Raw genomic sequence first — 16568 nt, forward strand, 5'->3', positions numbered from 1 at the left:
TATTTATTCATAGCGTATTGCATTCCCAGGAGACATTTTACGCATATAAACAGCCATCATAGTACCAGCCAGAGCCTCATTTGGGTCAGCCAGCTCAGTGCCTTCTATTAAATCCCCTTTAAAAACCAATTTTCTTTAAAAAAACTAATTTTTCCAAGTGACATTCCCTTGTCTCAGTAGGGGCGGGATTTTGTTCATGACTGTCTAAAGTAGTATTTCATTTATTTCATCTTGCTTTTGTCATCACTTTTCCACTTATGGATCAAGTCAAGTCAAACTTTTATTTTCGTAGCCCATCATCACAAATTACAAATTGGCCTCAGTGGGCTTTGCAGCCATCCAACATCCTGTCCTTAAGACTCTCACAATCGCTTATCTTGGATTGGTTGTCAGGTCAACTACTGGTTTGCAATGGAGGAAGTGTTTCTATCAGTTGGGGCTGAGAGCTGTTCTTCTAATTTCGACGTTACTTATGGATGGACGTGGTCAATTAAGTACAAGAAAATGAGAATATAGGAAGACAGCATTGGCTACAGGAAGCATAAAGCTGTTACACGTTAAATACTTCTTGGGGGGGGGCGCAGCTGTCTATTCCGTTGCCTACCAAACACGGAGATGGCCGGTTCGAATCCCCGTGTTACCCCCGGCTTGGTCAGGAGTCCCTACAGACGCACTGCGCTCTTTGCACAATCATTTCCGCATTCTACCCAATACTGCTTGTGTGTTTCCGGTCTATCCATGGCGCTGTTTTATCACCCGTTCTTTGCAGGAGCTCCCGAAGCTCAAAGTAACAGATGTCCACAGAATTTGCCAGCGAACAACACCAACACCAACCAGCAAATTGGACAAGGGCTTTAGGTTGTGTGCTGCATCCTACATTCAAAATTATGAAGGTAAGAAAACAACTACACTGCTCAAAAAAATAAAGGGAACACATAAGCAATGCAATGTAGCTCCAAGTCAATCACACTTTTGAGATATCAACCTGTCCAGTTAGGAAGCAACACTGATTTGTGAATCAATTTCACCTGTTGGTAAATTAGACAATTTGCAAGACAACCCCTATAAAAGGAATGGATTTGCAGGTGGTGGCCACAGACCATTTGTCTGTCCTCATCTTTTCTGGCCGATCTTTGGTTAGTTTTTCATTTTGCTAGTGCCCTCACCACTAGAGGTGGCATGAGGCGGTATCTGCAACCTACAGAAGTTGCTCAGGTAGTGCAGCTCATCCAGGATGGCACATCAATGCGTGCTGTGGCAAGAAGATTTGATGTGTCTCCCAGCACAGTGTCCAGAGCATGGAGGAGGTACCAGGAGACAGGCCAGTACACCAGGAGACGTGGAGGGGGCCACAGGAGGACAACAACCCCGCAGCAGGACCGCTATCTGGTCCTTTGTGCAAGGAGGAACAGGAGGAGCACTGCCGGAGCCCTACAAAACGACCTTCAACAGGCCACTAATGTGCAGGTTTCTGCTCAAACAGTGAGAAACAGAATGCATGAGGATGGTATGAGGGCCCGACGTCCACAATTGGCGCCTGTGCTCACAGCCCAACACCGTGCAGCCCGATTGACCTTTGCCAGAGAACATCTTGGTTGGCAGATTCGCCATTGGTGCCCTATGCTCTTCACAGATGAGAGCAGGTTCACACTGAACACATGTGACAGACATGAGGGAGTCTGGAGACGCTGTGGAGAACGTTCTGCTGCCTGCAACATCCTCCAGCATGACCGGTTTGGCGGTGGGTCAGTGATGGTCTGGGGAGGCATATCCTTGGAGGGCCGCACAGACCTCTACGTGCTAGCCAGAGGTACCATGACTGCCATTAGGTACCGGGATGAGATCCTCAGACCCATTGTCAGACCATATGCTGGTGCAGTGGGCCCTGGGTTCCTGCTCATGCATGACAATGCTCATCCTCATGTGGCCAGAGTGTGTCAGCAGTTCCTGTATGTCGAGGGCATTGATGCTGCACGTTCCCCAGACCTGAATCCAATCGAGCACCTCTGGGACATCATGTCTCGTACCATCCGCCAACGCGATGTCGCACCACAGACTGTCCAGGAGTTGACCGATGCCCTGATCCAGGTCTGGGAGGAGATCCCTCAGGAGACCATCCGTCGTCTCATCAGGAGCATGCCCAGACGTTGTAGGGAGTGCATACAGGCACGTGGAGGCCACACACACTACTGAGCCTCATTTTGAATCGTCTTGAAGAATTTCCACAGAAGTTGGATCAGCCTATGTTCTCATTTTCCACTTTGATTTTGAGTATGATTCTGAATCCAGACCTTAATGGGCTAATGATTTTGATTTCCATTGATCGTTCTTAGGTTATTTTGCTCTAAACACATTCCTCTGTCTAATAAATAAAGATTTTCAGCTGAAATATTTCATTCATCGAGGTCTATATTGTGTTTTTAGGTGTTCCCTTTATTTTTTTGAGCAGTATATTAATGAGTGAGTAACCACTGCCTGTGTGACCACTTCGTTCATCTTGGCAGCTGATTTGGCTCTTGAGACCCGGACCATTTTATAAATGGAAGGCTCGATCAAAAACCAAAACGCCATCAGGTGGTCATAGCTTGCAAATCTATTCACAAAAGGCATTAATTAACATTCCATAAAATCACGCACAGTCACCGAAATCACGTTAATTGTAACAAGCATCCTGTCATCTCGTATGTTACCCAACTCAGCATTCGGGTAGGGTGTTTGTATGTGTAGACCATTTTAACCACCAGTGCATCATCGTTAAATATATAGGAACACTGTCAGCGGTCACACAGTATAACGCGTGGCTGGAGCACAGGGCTCCCGATGACAAAAGTAAACAAACATTAGGCTACACTGACGACAGGATTTTTATAATTTATGTCCAATGTTAATGGTTGATGTCAAACAGTTAGACTAACAGTTACATACAACTTGGACCTCAAGTTACCTGGTATAGAATCGGATGTGCAGACGGCTCAGGGACAGAGCAGTAGTCGTGATCCCTTGTGCTGTCGTGTTGCTCCTCGGGAGGGACTGGATCAACGGGCCGTCTCGCTCTCTCCCACACACTGCGCCGTGGCGTCTCAACAGTACAGCCTTTCCATCCAGAGAGCGTCGGCACTGCACCTTTAACAAGCCTTCTTCGGCCATCAAGGGTTGTTGGCTCTATGAGCTGATCAGTGGAGCGGTGTCTGCTACAGAGCTTCGTGTGAGAGGTGATGGTGAAGTGATGCCGGCGTGTGTTTACCAGCCACTGTCTTCTCAGGTCGGGATGGATTGGAAAGCCATGGAAACTTAGTGCGCCGTTAAACTTGGAGAGAGCCGAACACAGTGTACCCGGTTATTTTCTTGCCCGGTGCGGGATTCGAGACGGGGTGTACTGCACCACAAGGCGACATCACTAACCGCTCGGCTAAAGAGTCCGACCCGTTAGCTAGGGGCTAACGTGTGTTATTAGTCGTTTACAACAGCAATGCTCATTTTGTTGTTTTTGAAAATGTTCAGTCTTGAACCTTTTTTTTTTTCAGGGTTAGACTCGTGATGATGAGCAAACTGTCATGCTAGCTCGCTAGCTCGGCGCCAGCGCGATGTAAACAAAGGGGGCGGAAACGTGCAAGCTGTACTATTTCGAAGCGGTAGCGCATTGTGGGTGGGTATTAAAAAAATGTGGGTGGGTATGCGTCCTGGTCGCTGCACTAGCGCCTCTTCTGGTCGGTCGGGGCACCTGTTTGGTCGTGGGGGTGGGGGGGGGGGTGGGGGGGTAGCGTGATCCTCCCACGCGCTACATCCCCCTGGCAAAACTCCTCCCTGTCAGGTGAAAAGAAGCAGCCGGCGACTCCACGTGTATCAAAGGAGGCGCGTCCCCGGATCGGAAGACGGGGAGGGAACGGCTCGGAAGAGCAGGGCAATTGACCAAGTATGTCCATACTTCAAAGTAGCACAACGTATTGCTGTGTATGGCAGAAAACCAAACCGAGAAAGGAAACGCAACTAAATCTGTCAGTCCAGTCCGCGTCCAAGGACAAATGAACGCACTGCAGTGAGCCAGCTAATGTATCGAGACCATGTGTTTAGTTAGACAGCGAGTGTGATTTTTCATTTCCACCCTGTATTGTTTGTAATATTCCTACAGCATTGTGTAAGAGGGCCCAGCGTATGCACCTCTATCTGAGTGAGGCATGAAAAAGGAATTTATCAGTGCAAAAAAAAAAAAAAAAACAGCAGAGTGAAAGAAAAAAACAAAACAGCAGAGGAGTGCAAAACCCTTCCCCAAGGCCTTTACAGAGCACCGATGTTAGTTTAAAATTTAGCTTGACGTCGCCCAATCGGACATTACTCATCACTAGCCTCATAAACTCGATATTGTATTTACGGTCATAACTAGAGCGAGGACACCAGGCTATAAATAAGAAGAGGAAAACGAAAACAAAAAAGATGGGGCCGTTTATCAAACCCTGTGCGACCATGACTCCTCTCTCTGGCTGACCTTTAATGAGCTATGCAGCGTGTCCCGCAAGCTGCCCGGGCGCCATATTTTCACATTTGTGTTTGCTAATGGAGTTTTCTCTTGATTTGTAGCTTGATGATAGCTAGTCCCTACTATTTCACACCCCACCGCGTCAAGGAGGTTGGCAATTCATTACGCGTGTTTGGCCGGAGAGGGGACGGGGAGTGTTAGCATCACTGTGACTCGAGCTCATCCAAACAAGGGGAAATAATATTGTCCGAATGCTTGACGTTCCTGGAAGGAAAGGGGGGGGGACAGGCGGGGGTGGGGTGGAGGGGGTGGGGTCAGTACAGCAATCAATATGTTCTTCTTCTTTCTTTTTTTTTTTTTTTTGGTCCCCTATGCATCAAGATTTGGTAGTAAGTGCTGCATAGCTCAATAGACAGCATGGCAGTTTCATTGCAAGAGTAAAAGGTTTACGATTCAAACCAGGGCGGCCTATGTCAGGAGTTTATGAGCTCGCTGATTTATCAGGTGTGTTGGATAAAAGCGTGAACCAAACTGCACACGGGGATTTGAGAATCTCTAACCCGTGCAGTTATTATTGGTATGCTGATTGTCGGCAGTCGCTACTTGCACTGATAGACAAACCTCCCTTAGATCATAAACCACATCCAAGGATGTAGGGTAGCGCTCACCAATTTGAAAAAAGGACAGGGACAGTGCCTCGTTTTCACCAGGCCTTCATCAGACCTGTAGCAGTAGGCCGAAACGTTAGCATGTTTTGCTGGCCAAAATAAATTGGTGAAAATGAGGCACTGTCCCTGCCCTTTCTCAAATTGGTGAGTGCTACATTACGTTACATTACATTCATTTAGCTGACGCCTTTATCCAAAGCGACTTACAATAAGTGCGTTTAACATAGGAAATCCGGAGAACTACTAGTCACCAGAGGTCATAAGTGCGTCTAAACAAGCATCTAAGAGCAAAACCAGTGCTACAGTAAAAGTGCAAGAAAGAGATTTTTTTTTTAAATGAGTGAATACAATAAGTGCTAAGAGCAAGTAACAGGGTAGTAGTTCCTGAAGAGGTGAGTTTTCAACCTGTGCCGAAAGTTGGGCAGCGACTCCGCTGTCCTGACATCAGTGGGGAGTTCAGTCCACCACTGTGGGGCCAGGACAGAAAAGAACCGTGACCGGGTCGATCGGCAGCAGGGGCCTCTGAGCGACGGGGCAACCAGGCGTCCCGAGGCAGCAGAGCGAAGTGGTCGGGCGGGGGTGTAAGGCTTGACCATGGCCTGGAGATAGGAAGGAGCTGTTCCTTTCACTGCCCTGTAGGCTAGCACCAGAGTCCTAAACTGGATGCGAGCAGCTACTGGGAGCCAGTGTAGGGACAGGAGAAGGGGAGTTGTGTGGGAGAACTTATGGCGGTTGAACACCAGACGAGCTGCAGCTTTCGGAGCAAGCTCCAGAGGTCTGATGGCCGACGCCGGGGCACCAACGAGGAGGGAGTTACCGTAGTCCAGCCGGGAGATGACCAGTGCTACCCTACATCCTTGGATGTGGTTTTTGAAGTAGATGTTTTTTGGGTTTAGCACCACAACTAGAGTTTCTTTTTGGGAAGGCACATCCAACTCCTCCATTCCTCACTTAGATCATGATAGCACCTCCTCTTGACTAAAGCACCGTCCTAAGGGGAAAAAAAGGATGTATTGGACAATATTGTGATTATCTGTATGCTTCGGGGAAATGGAAATAAAGTGAAAGTAGAGCTCAGTATCAGCAAGCAAACTACAGCTGTATGTCTGTGAATGTTCTCATTCACGCTGAATGGCTTCTTAAAAAAACTGCACCCCCAAAAATCTTTCATCGTCACACAATGTTAATTGAAGTGTGGGCCAATAGTCAAGGCAAGCCAATTTTATTTGTACAGCCCAATATGACAAATTACAAATTTGCCTCAAGGGGCTTTACAGCAACACAACATCCTGTCCTTAGACCCTCGCATTGGATAGGGAACAACTCCCTAAAACAAAAAGCCTTTTAATAGGGAGGAAAAATAGGAAGAAGCAACAGAGAGAGGCATAATGGACAGCTTCATGCTAAAGAGGAGTTTATGTAACTTTTTGACATTTTTATTTGTTTATTTTGGGATTTTCCCCCCTTTTTCTCCCCAATTATACTTGGTCAGTTAATTACCCTATTTTTCCGAGCCGTCCCCTCTGCCGATCGGGGGAGGGCTGCAGACTACCACATGCCTCCTCCGATACATGCGGAGTAGCCAGCTGCTTCTTTTCACCTGACAGTGAGGAGTTTCACCAGGGGGACGTAGCGCGTGGGGGGGGGGGATCACCCTATTCCCCCCGAACAGGCGCCCCGACCGACCAGAAGAGGCTCTAGTGCAGCGACCAGGACACAAACCCACACCCGGCTTCTCACCCGCAGACACGGCCAATTGTGTCTGTAGGGACGCCCAACCAAGCCCGAGGTAACACCGGGGATTCGAACCGGCGATCTCCGTGTTGGTAGGCAACGGAATAGGCCGCTACGCTACCCGGACGTCCTGAAGAGTTTATGTAAATTTGTCAAAGTCAACCCTAAGGTCAGCGCATGGTGGCAGGGTATATCTGTCAATCAGTTCCCATGTAGCAGCAACTAAACACACACACACACATATATATATATATATATGTGTGTGTGTGTGTGTGAGTATGTGATGTATGTTTGTATGGTGTGCGCGTGTCAAACTACTGCTACTCCGCGTGTACGTGTGGTTTGTAATCTAGGTTACTCGAGTGAGTTGTGTCCCTTTGGGTTCCCATGTTCCTTTGACATGTCTCCGTGACACTTGGGAGGAAGCCGTGGTTTACTGGTCACTTTCCAAGGGAAGCTCTCCTATCTCGTCTGTTTACACCAGTTCCCAGTGCACCGAGCGAGGAAAACCCAGGAAGCCCAGGAAGGATTTGTTGTCTTATACTGGGCAAGAGGTCTTCTTCAACAACCTGCAGCCTTCTCCCCCTGACCTCTCCCATCGTCACGTGGTCCACTTCTTTATAAACGCCTCCAGACAAGTTGCCGTAACACGTGTATTGTATTTAGAAATCACGTCAGGACACAGCGCTGTCGCTCGACACAACCTCTCCGTGGCATTCTTTATTTAGACTGACACAGCATCAAAGGCAGACCCGATCAAACAACCCAGAGCCCGCAGGCATCACCAATCGATCCCAGCACAATAGAACAGCACCAAATCAAATGCAGCACTGTCGATGTGTGCATACATAACATTCCCCCCCCCCCCGGGCAGGATTTCAAACATGAAAGGTTGACACAAAGTCCTCTAGGTGGCCAGGGCGTAAACGTGTGCGAACAGGTCGCGGGGCGGCCTGAGGCTGGGCAGGCCGAGGTGGGGAGGGAGATGGCAGGGGGAGCTGAGGCCCAGAAATGTCTGGGGCCCGTGTAGGAGCTGCATGAAGCCCCGGGGCGTCTCGCCATGCTGAGGGAATGGCTATGGTTGTGTCACCAGCTGTGTGTGGCGGAGCTGACACCTTCCGTAGACGACTGGAGTGCCACCGAGTGCCATCGCTGAGGAGGTAAGTGGCTGGGCCCAGCTGACGGGTGACTTGGAGAGGAGATGACCAGTATGAAGCCATTTTATTGTCCCTGTGGGGCCTGCGGACCCTGACCCAGTCTGACACATTGATGTCTGGCACCCTGGTTCGTTTTGACTGGTCAAACCGTTGCTTCATCCGCGTCTGCTGACGAGTGACTGAGGCTCTGACCCCAGAGGGAGGTGCCTGAGGTGTGGAGGGGCGGAGCCTGTCAAGGGGCATGCACAGTTCCCGGCCTAGCATGAGAGAGGCTGGGGAGACGCCTGTGGTCGAGTGCTGTGTGGCCCGATAGTGTAGCAGAGTGTGACGGATGGCCTGCGTGAAAGAGCACCCTTGGGCCATGTGTGCTCTGAGGCCGTTCTTCAGTGACTGGTGAAAACGTTCAACGCCGCCATTGGCCTGGGGGTGGTAGTACGCAGTGCGTATATGACGGATGCCCTTGCTTTCGAGATAAGCAGTGAACTCAGCAGAGACCATCTGAGGGCCGTTGTCAGTGGTGATGGCCTTTGGGAGGCCCCAGCGAGAGAAAAGAGAGTCCAGGAAGTCGATGATGATCTGTGAGGTCACAGTGCCGGAAGTGGTGAGTTCAGGCCATTTTGAGTGTAGATCGTAGGCGACCACCATGAAGCGTTGGTGGTGGGGAACTCCATGGATCTCACCACAAATGTCCAACTGCAGGTGTTCCCAGGGCTGAGAGGGCCAGGCGAGAGGTTGCAGGGGTGGGGGAGCCTGGTGGCCAGTCTTGCCACTCACAAGGCAGGCAGAACAGTCCTTCACCAGAGCCTCAATATCTCTGTCTATCCCCGGCCACCACACCAGGTCTCGGCAGCGCTGTTTCAGTTTCACAATGCCCAGGTGGCCTTCATGCGCCGTATTCAAAACACGTGCACGGAGAGCAGCTGGGACCACTGTGCAAAACCCACGTGCCACGCAGGTGTCGTTCCAGCAGGAGAGCTCCTGTCTGACTCGGGCGAACGCAGCCAGCTCCTCTGGGACCTTGTGAGGCCAGCCGTTCTGGATGTAGGTGCGGAGCTGGGAGAGGACAGGGTCCTGTTCGGAGGCTGCCCTCAGCTCCTGCAGAGAGACAGTGGCCTGGAGGGGTGTGTGTAGCATTTGGACAATGTCCTTTTCCACACAGTCAGTGTCCGTCTGTGGAGCTGGGGTGGAGACAGAGCGAGAGAGCAGGTCGGCGACAACATTGTCTCTGCCTGGGGTGAACTGCAGGCTGAAGTTGTACTGGCGGAGGCGGTCAGACCAGCGGTGCAGCCTCAGGGGTTTGTGGCCTGTCCCAGATGTGGACAGCAGCGCTGTCAGGGCCTGGTGATCTGTCCTGAGGGTGAAGGAGCGGCCATAGAGGTAGAGGTGCCACCTTTCACAAGCCCAGATACAGGCTAACGCCTCACGCTCACCCACGGAGTACCGCTGCTCGGTCAGGTTGAGGGCACGGGAGGCGAAGGCAATGGGCTTCTCCACACCGTTCTGGGTTTGAGACAGCACGGCCCCTATCGCTGTGGCTGATGCGTCACAGGTCACAAAGGTGGAGCTGGAGATGTTGAAGTGAGCCAATACTGGTGGTGAAGTCAGTTGAGTCTTGAGATCACGCACAGCGTCACTGCATGCCTTTGACCACACCCATGGCTCGTCCTTACGCAGCAGCTGGCGCAGGGGGGCTGTGGTCGCAGAGTACTGGGGAAGAAACCTCAGGTAGTAACTTGTCATACCCAGGAAGGAGGCGACCTGGGCGGCCGAGCTGGGCTCAGGGATGGCCTGAATGGCGTCCACGTTGGATTGTAGTGGAGTTGCACCGCTCGCTGACAGCCGGAACCCCACGAAGTCGATGGCTGGCACAGAGAGGACACATTTCTCAGCATTGAGAGTTAGCTTGTGCTTGGACAGGGCTGCGAAGACCATGTTAAGGCGCTTGTCGTGGATTTCACTGGTGGGCCCGTGTACCACTATATCGTCCAGATAAATGGCCACGCCCAGTATGCCAGCCAGCACGGAGACCATGATTTTCTGGAAGCAGCTAGGGGCGGAGCTGAGACCGAAAGGCATCCTGGTGTAGCGAAACACTCCTGCATGTGTCACAAAGGCTGTGAGGTTTCGGCTGCTGGGGTGGAGGGGCACCTGTAAGTACCCCTGTCTGAGGTCGAGCTTGGAGAACACCTCAGAGCCATAGAACTGAGCAGTGAGTTCTTCTGAGGTGGGCAGTGGATACTTATCAGGGACCACTGCCTTATTTACTGCACGTAGATCGACGCAGACACGCAGGCCCCCCGACTTCTTCTTAGCCACCACGAGGTTTGAGACCCAAGGTGACGCGTCCACCGGTTCAATGATGCCAGCTTCCAGCAGTTGTTGCAGCTCGGCGGAGACCCCATCACGGAGAGCCAACGGGATGCGGCGCAGTGGTTGGATGACAGATTTCACAGCAGGGTTGAGGAGAGGTTGATGGGTGAAGGCGGAGAGGCAGCCAAGCCCCATAAACAGCGATGGCCACTTCTGCTGCCAAGGTGTGGCGACAGTCAGGATTGCTGCCCCCCTTGTGTCTAAGAGGGAGAACCCCAGAGCGGAGAACAGGTCCAGGCCCATCAGGTTGGCCCCACGGCGTGCCACATGAAAAACTGCATTAGGCACCAGCTTGGTTCCATAGCGGACAGTCAGTTGGAGAGAGCCAACCAGATCGATTTTGGAGTCACCATACCCACAGAGGACAGCTGAGGGTGCGGACAGTGGCAGTGAACCGAAAAATTGACTGTAGGTATCAACATTCAGGAGAGACACACTTGCACCGGTGTCCAACAGCAGGGGAATGCACACATCATTAATGTTGACTGTGCATGATTTGAATGACACTGGCCCAGAGCTCACCTTATGAATGATGGCGGTTGAAGACTGGGGGGTGTGGCCCTCTGACCCAGCCGGGGAAGATCGACAGACGTTGGCAAAGTGATTGTGCTTACCGCAGCTACGGCATGTCTGGCCACGGGCAGGGCAGTTCTGAGCCCTTGAAACATGAGACCGAGACCCACAGTTACCACAGGACTGTTGAGGGCGGGGCCGAGAACGCCGTCGTTGCAGTTGCAAGACGTCCCCAGTGGAGTCGGCGCCCGCCTCGCTCTGGCTGGGTTGCGTCCCGAGGGGCAGCCGTGAGTAGAGGGAGGAGTCGTTGGCAGCTTGACTGGAGGTGGCCACTTACTGTGTATTTAGCATAGCAGCACACTCAGCTGCTCCCTCAACCTGTAGTGCGATGGTAATTGCTCTGGACAGCAGCAGATCATCTTTTTCCAGCAGGAGAGTCTCACGCACCTTTGCGTTGTTGGTGTGTTCGATTAGCTGGTCGCGAACCATCTCGTCCTGAAGCGGGCCAAACTTGCATGAGCTAGCTAGCCCTCGCAAATTAGCTACGTACTGCCGCACAGACTCACCAGGCAGTTGGTGTCGCTGACGGAATATAAATCGCCGAAGGAGGGCACTCTGTGGAGCCGTGAAATGGGTGCTCATAAGTCCCACAGCTTCGGCAAAGCTTGTGACGTTCCCCAGAGTCCCGAGCACACGATGACCCTCTGCTCCCAAGCAGTGAAGCAACAGAGCCGTCTTCCTAGCCTGGCTCACGTCGTCGAGCCCTGAGGCGATGATGTAATTTTCAAAACTATGTAGCCAGCGAGTCCATGGTACCGGAGGCTCGCCAGGTAATGCCAGGAAGGGGGCAGGTGGTGGGAGAGAGATATCAGCCATCCTCGTCGCCAATATTGTATTTAGAAATCACGTCAGGACACAGCGCTGTCGCTCGACACAACCTCTCCGTGGCATTCTTTATTTAGACTGACACAGCATCAAAGGCAGACCCGATCAAACAACCCAGAGCCCGCAGGCATCACCAATCGATCCCAGCACAATAGAACAGCACCAAATCAAATGCAGCACTGTCGATGTGTGCATACATAACAACGTGTTCTGCGTGGACGCGAGAAAGTACTTTATTTTGGTCCCTCGAGCTACGTTACGTTGACGATCCGGATCATTCAGTGAAATACTGGAAGTAAAAAGTAAACACTGCATGGTGATAGCAGGGATAGAGTCACCATCTCGTCCAAAAAGACTATTCTCGTTATTCCCCCTCCCCTTTTTTTCTCCGCAGTTGTATCTGGCCAATGACCCCACTCTTCCGAGCCGCGCCGGTCGTTGCTCCACGCTGCAGATTACCACATGCCGCCTCCGGTACACGTGGAGTCGCCAGCCGCTTCTTTTCACCTGACAGTGAGGAGTTTTGCCTGGGGGACTTGGCGCGTGGGCGGATCAAGCTATTCCCCCCAGCCCCCCCCCGAACAGGCACCCCAACCGACCAGAGGAGGCGCTAGTGCAGCGACCAGGCCACATACCCGGCCAAGTTGGAGTTACCTCCTTCAATGTGAAGCGCTTTGGGTTTCTAGAAAAGTGTTATATAAATGTAATGATGATGATAATCATTATTGTTATGATTATGATTATGATATTATGATTATGATGATGATCATTATTCTTTCGTGTTTCCTGTTTTACATCCTGTAGAGCCGGGTCCAAACTATGGACCTGAGGCACTATAGGGCAGATGTCCCTTGATTGACAGTACTCGTCGTAATATGTGGGCTGGTCCGAGTAGGGCGATCTTCTGGCCTGCATGGATGTTGTTGTTGCCTGGGATACGGTTGGTGAACTTCTCCATTCCCTTCTTCATGAGTCCTGGAGCTCCGATCACCGCTGGTGTTGTTTCGGTCTTCATACATAATTTTTGTTCTTTTGACAAAATTTCATTTTTTTTTTGTGTGTACGCAAGTACATGATAGAAATGACAACAAATTGTCCCTGATACCCCACATCCTGTTGATTTCAACACCGGGTCTTTGTACTTGGTCAGCTTCTCTGTGACTCTCACTGAGGTGTTTTTCTTTTTTTTGGATTGCCATGTCAACGAGTGTGCGCCTCTTCTCCTTCCTGTCCTTGATAACGATGCCAACTTGTTGGATTTTGTTCTGTGCCAGTGTGGATGGGCAGGTTCCAGAGGAAGGTGACATCATTGTTCTCAGTGACCATTTTTGGCTGATGTTTGTACCACTTCCCAGTCATCTTGATCTTGTAACTCCTGCAGATCGTCCAGTGCAGGTATGTTGCTGCCTTGTTGTGTACATGTACTCGGTCTTTGCCAGTTCCAGGCAGCCTGAGACAACGTGGGCGATGGTTTCTTTGTACATTATTATTATTATTATTATTATTATTATTAACAGACCACTAGGCTACCCAGATGCCCCCAAACATCACAAAAGAGGGCTGGCTGCATTGCTGGGATGATGACCAAATACGTTTGTTGGACCGAATTCCCGCTGTGTCACAAATAGATCTGCCTTTCAGGCCAAGCACGCTCGTTTCTGGGGAAGATGTCTCATTTCGCCAGAGATGGTGTTTCCATTTATAAAACACGCAGGGACACTGCCGTACCCAATACAGCGCAAAGGAAGTTGTAACGGCCGTGAAGGCCGTGAAAGTGATTCATGCACACTTACTCGAGAAAATGTTTACGCTGATTAATGGGGTAGAACTTGACTCATGTTTGTGTTCAGCAGCTGATCACGGTTCTCATTAACTGTGATTCTGCAGGAGAGGATATGGGAAGGACAGAATTTGCAGAGTCATCGGAGTGAAGCTCAACTGAGCTGACCCTTTGGAGGCTTGAACTTGCATACATGGATGCATTCATGCGCGTGCACACTGACACACACACGCACACACACACTAACAAGGCCACGCTGTCGTCCCTTCTCTTCTCTCTTTAATATTCAGCTGCACTCCTCCACTCCTCCTCCGCGTAATCCTTATTCCAAGACCCCACAACCACAATGCCTGGAATGGGAAGGACGGACATATTTTCATTGCATGTGGTCAACCGAGGTGCAGTTAGACAGCGCCCGTGCAAGAATGTGTAGAAAGAGAAGAGGGGGGGGGTGAAATTAACTGCTGTAGTTCCGATTATTTCTTGTGCAATATAGGCCACATAAATAACCTAATATATCTAGCTCTACTGTAAAGTCGCGTCACCCCTTTTACGTGAAAAGGTGAAAAGGTGAAAAGGGGAGGGCCCTTCGCATGGTGTTGGCATAATATGAAATATGAAACACAGAAGGAGTGAAATTCGCAGTGTATGTGTAGGAAATTAAGTTGGGGCACGTACGTCACAGGTTTGCTATCAACAGGATTTTCGGGCCTTACCCAGGCCATTATCTCCAGACTATGATAATCACACAAGCTGCCATGGGCGCTTGTGTGTGATTTACATCAGATAAGGAAGATGAGAGTCCAGTGAGGAATTAACATTTCCTCTTTATCTTGCGCTGCCTACCAACTTAAAAAAAAAACCCCAAAGGAAATCCATGTTTGTGATGAACAATTATTATAATGAGCGCGATAAGCATCAAATTGTATAAAGTTACCCAGACTCAAAATAGCACGGCAATTTTGATTTTTTATTCCCCCCCCCCCTGGAATAAATTCTCTAATGTTGTGTGGCTGAGAAACATGACAGGCAACAAACCCCAACCAAGATGCCCTGACATGCAACTCCGTGTTTGTTTCTTTGCAGAAATCCAACCCTGCAACCCTGCATGGAGACGCTGTCTGAGGGCACGGTCAAATGAAGGCGGAGAAGGTGGAGATTTAATGTAAAAAAAAAAAAGGGGGGGGCCTTTAGTAAGGTAATGGCTTTCCTCTGCATTTGCTAGCTGGGGGTTTCTGTTGAACTCTTGGTGTTTTGTAGGGCTTGGGGCGGCTTTGTTAAGCTAAGGAGATTCCAGGGCCATGAGATGAGGTGTTCTGCTACGGACCCCCTGGACACAGCACCAGACCACAGAGCCTTATCTCAGGCGCGGGTATTAATCAACAGAGAACCTCAGGGAGGAGGCACTATGAGTAACCTCCTCCATATAATAACATGTCTAATAGGAGGGATGGTAGTCAGCCTGCTGAGAGTGATGGGTCTCGTTTCCCCTAAAAGCATTTTATTTCAAGCCTCATGCAAGCTGGCGTTTGACCTACGTTACCACGGATATACTCTAATTTGTAGTGTACGGGGCGTCCGGGTGGCGTGGCGGTCTATTTTGTTGCCTACCAACACGGGGATCGCCGGTTCGAATCCCCGTGTTACCTCCGGCTTGCTCGGGCGTCCCTACAGACACAGTTGGCTGTGTCTGTGAGTGGGAGGCCAGATGTGTTATGTGTCGGAAGCCAGATGTGGTTATGTGTCCTGGTCGCTGCATTAGCGCCTCCTTTGATCGGTCGGGGCGCCTGTTCGGGGGGGGGGACTGGGGGGGGGGGTAGCGTGACCCTCCCACGCGCTACCTCCCCCTGGTGAAACGCCTCACTGTCAGGTGAAAAGAAGCGGCTGGCGACTCCACATGTATCGGGAGGAGGCATGCGGTCATCTGCAGCCCTCCCCCCAGATCGGCAGAGAGGGGGTGGAGCAGCGACTAGGACGGCCAAGTACAATTGGGGAGAAAAATATTTGTAAAAAAAAAAAAAAAAGTATAGTATAATAAAACTTGCAATTTAGTGGAAGGCCCGCCAGATAATGGACATTTCAGCCTTAAAAGCGTCATGTGGAAGTGTGTATGAGCTTATCTGCTTCTTAAGGTAACTGCTACTTGGTTTCCTTTAGCACACTTTATGGGCCTTTTATTATTTTGGGTTGGCCCCCCCCCCAGGCCCAGCCCCAGCCCCAGCCTCAGCCCCAGCCCCTCCCCCCCTCTCGGCTACACCCATGCAAGCGGCAGCGCCATTGCATTGTTTCAGATGTTGGACTGATTAGTGGAAATAACTGGTTATGACCAGAGAGACACTACATCACCCAGCGTTTGTGTTTCAGCGGCTCGGGTCATCTTCGTGTAGCGTAGAACAGACTCGACTGGTTGCTCTGCAGTGTTTCTGCTCGCTACTTTATCTTGTGTTTTTGAGGGCGAAAAAAAAGAAATTTGCAGTAAAAAATATTAGTAGGAATGATGATTCCTGCTTAAAATGAGAATGGCAAAAAAACACAAGTCCCATGAAGCTGGGCGATACAGACTCCCGCTTTCTTAAGTCTTTAAGTGCGGCTGTTTAAAGGAGACCCAGCGGTGAAAAGTGCCCTACTGTTTCGTGGCAGAAGACAAGACCTTAACTATTAAAAACATCTGTTTCTAAGGCTTCTCACCTTGGGCTTCGTTGTCAATGAGGCTGAAAACAGCTAGGAAAGAACAGAAAAACCCCAACTCATTTGTACTAAAAGAGGAAAAGGGGGGCATGCGTGCAGCTGCAGCAAAGGCCCTGACCACAAGCTAGTTTATCCGGGCAACCGAATAAAAAGAAATGATGTTTTTGTCTGACAGTAACGGCCCGATCTTGACACATCTGGGCGTCGGGCTGCAATACCTACCCCGTAATCCTGTTTCTCTAGCTGTGTAAATACGACGGTAAATGCCCTCATAAGCACAGCTCACATTTGAACAAATC

Source organism: Lampris incognitus, chromosome 10, assembly GCF_029633865.1.
Source record: "Lampris incognitus isolate fLamInc1 chromosome 10, fLamInc1.hap2, whole genome shotgun sequence".
Lineage (NCBI taxonomy): Eukaryota > Metazoa > Chordata > Actinopteri > Lampriformes > Lampridae > Lampris > Lampris incognitus.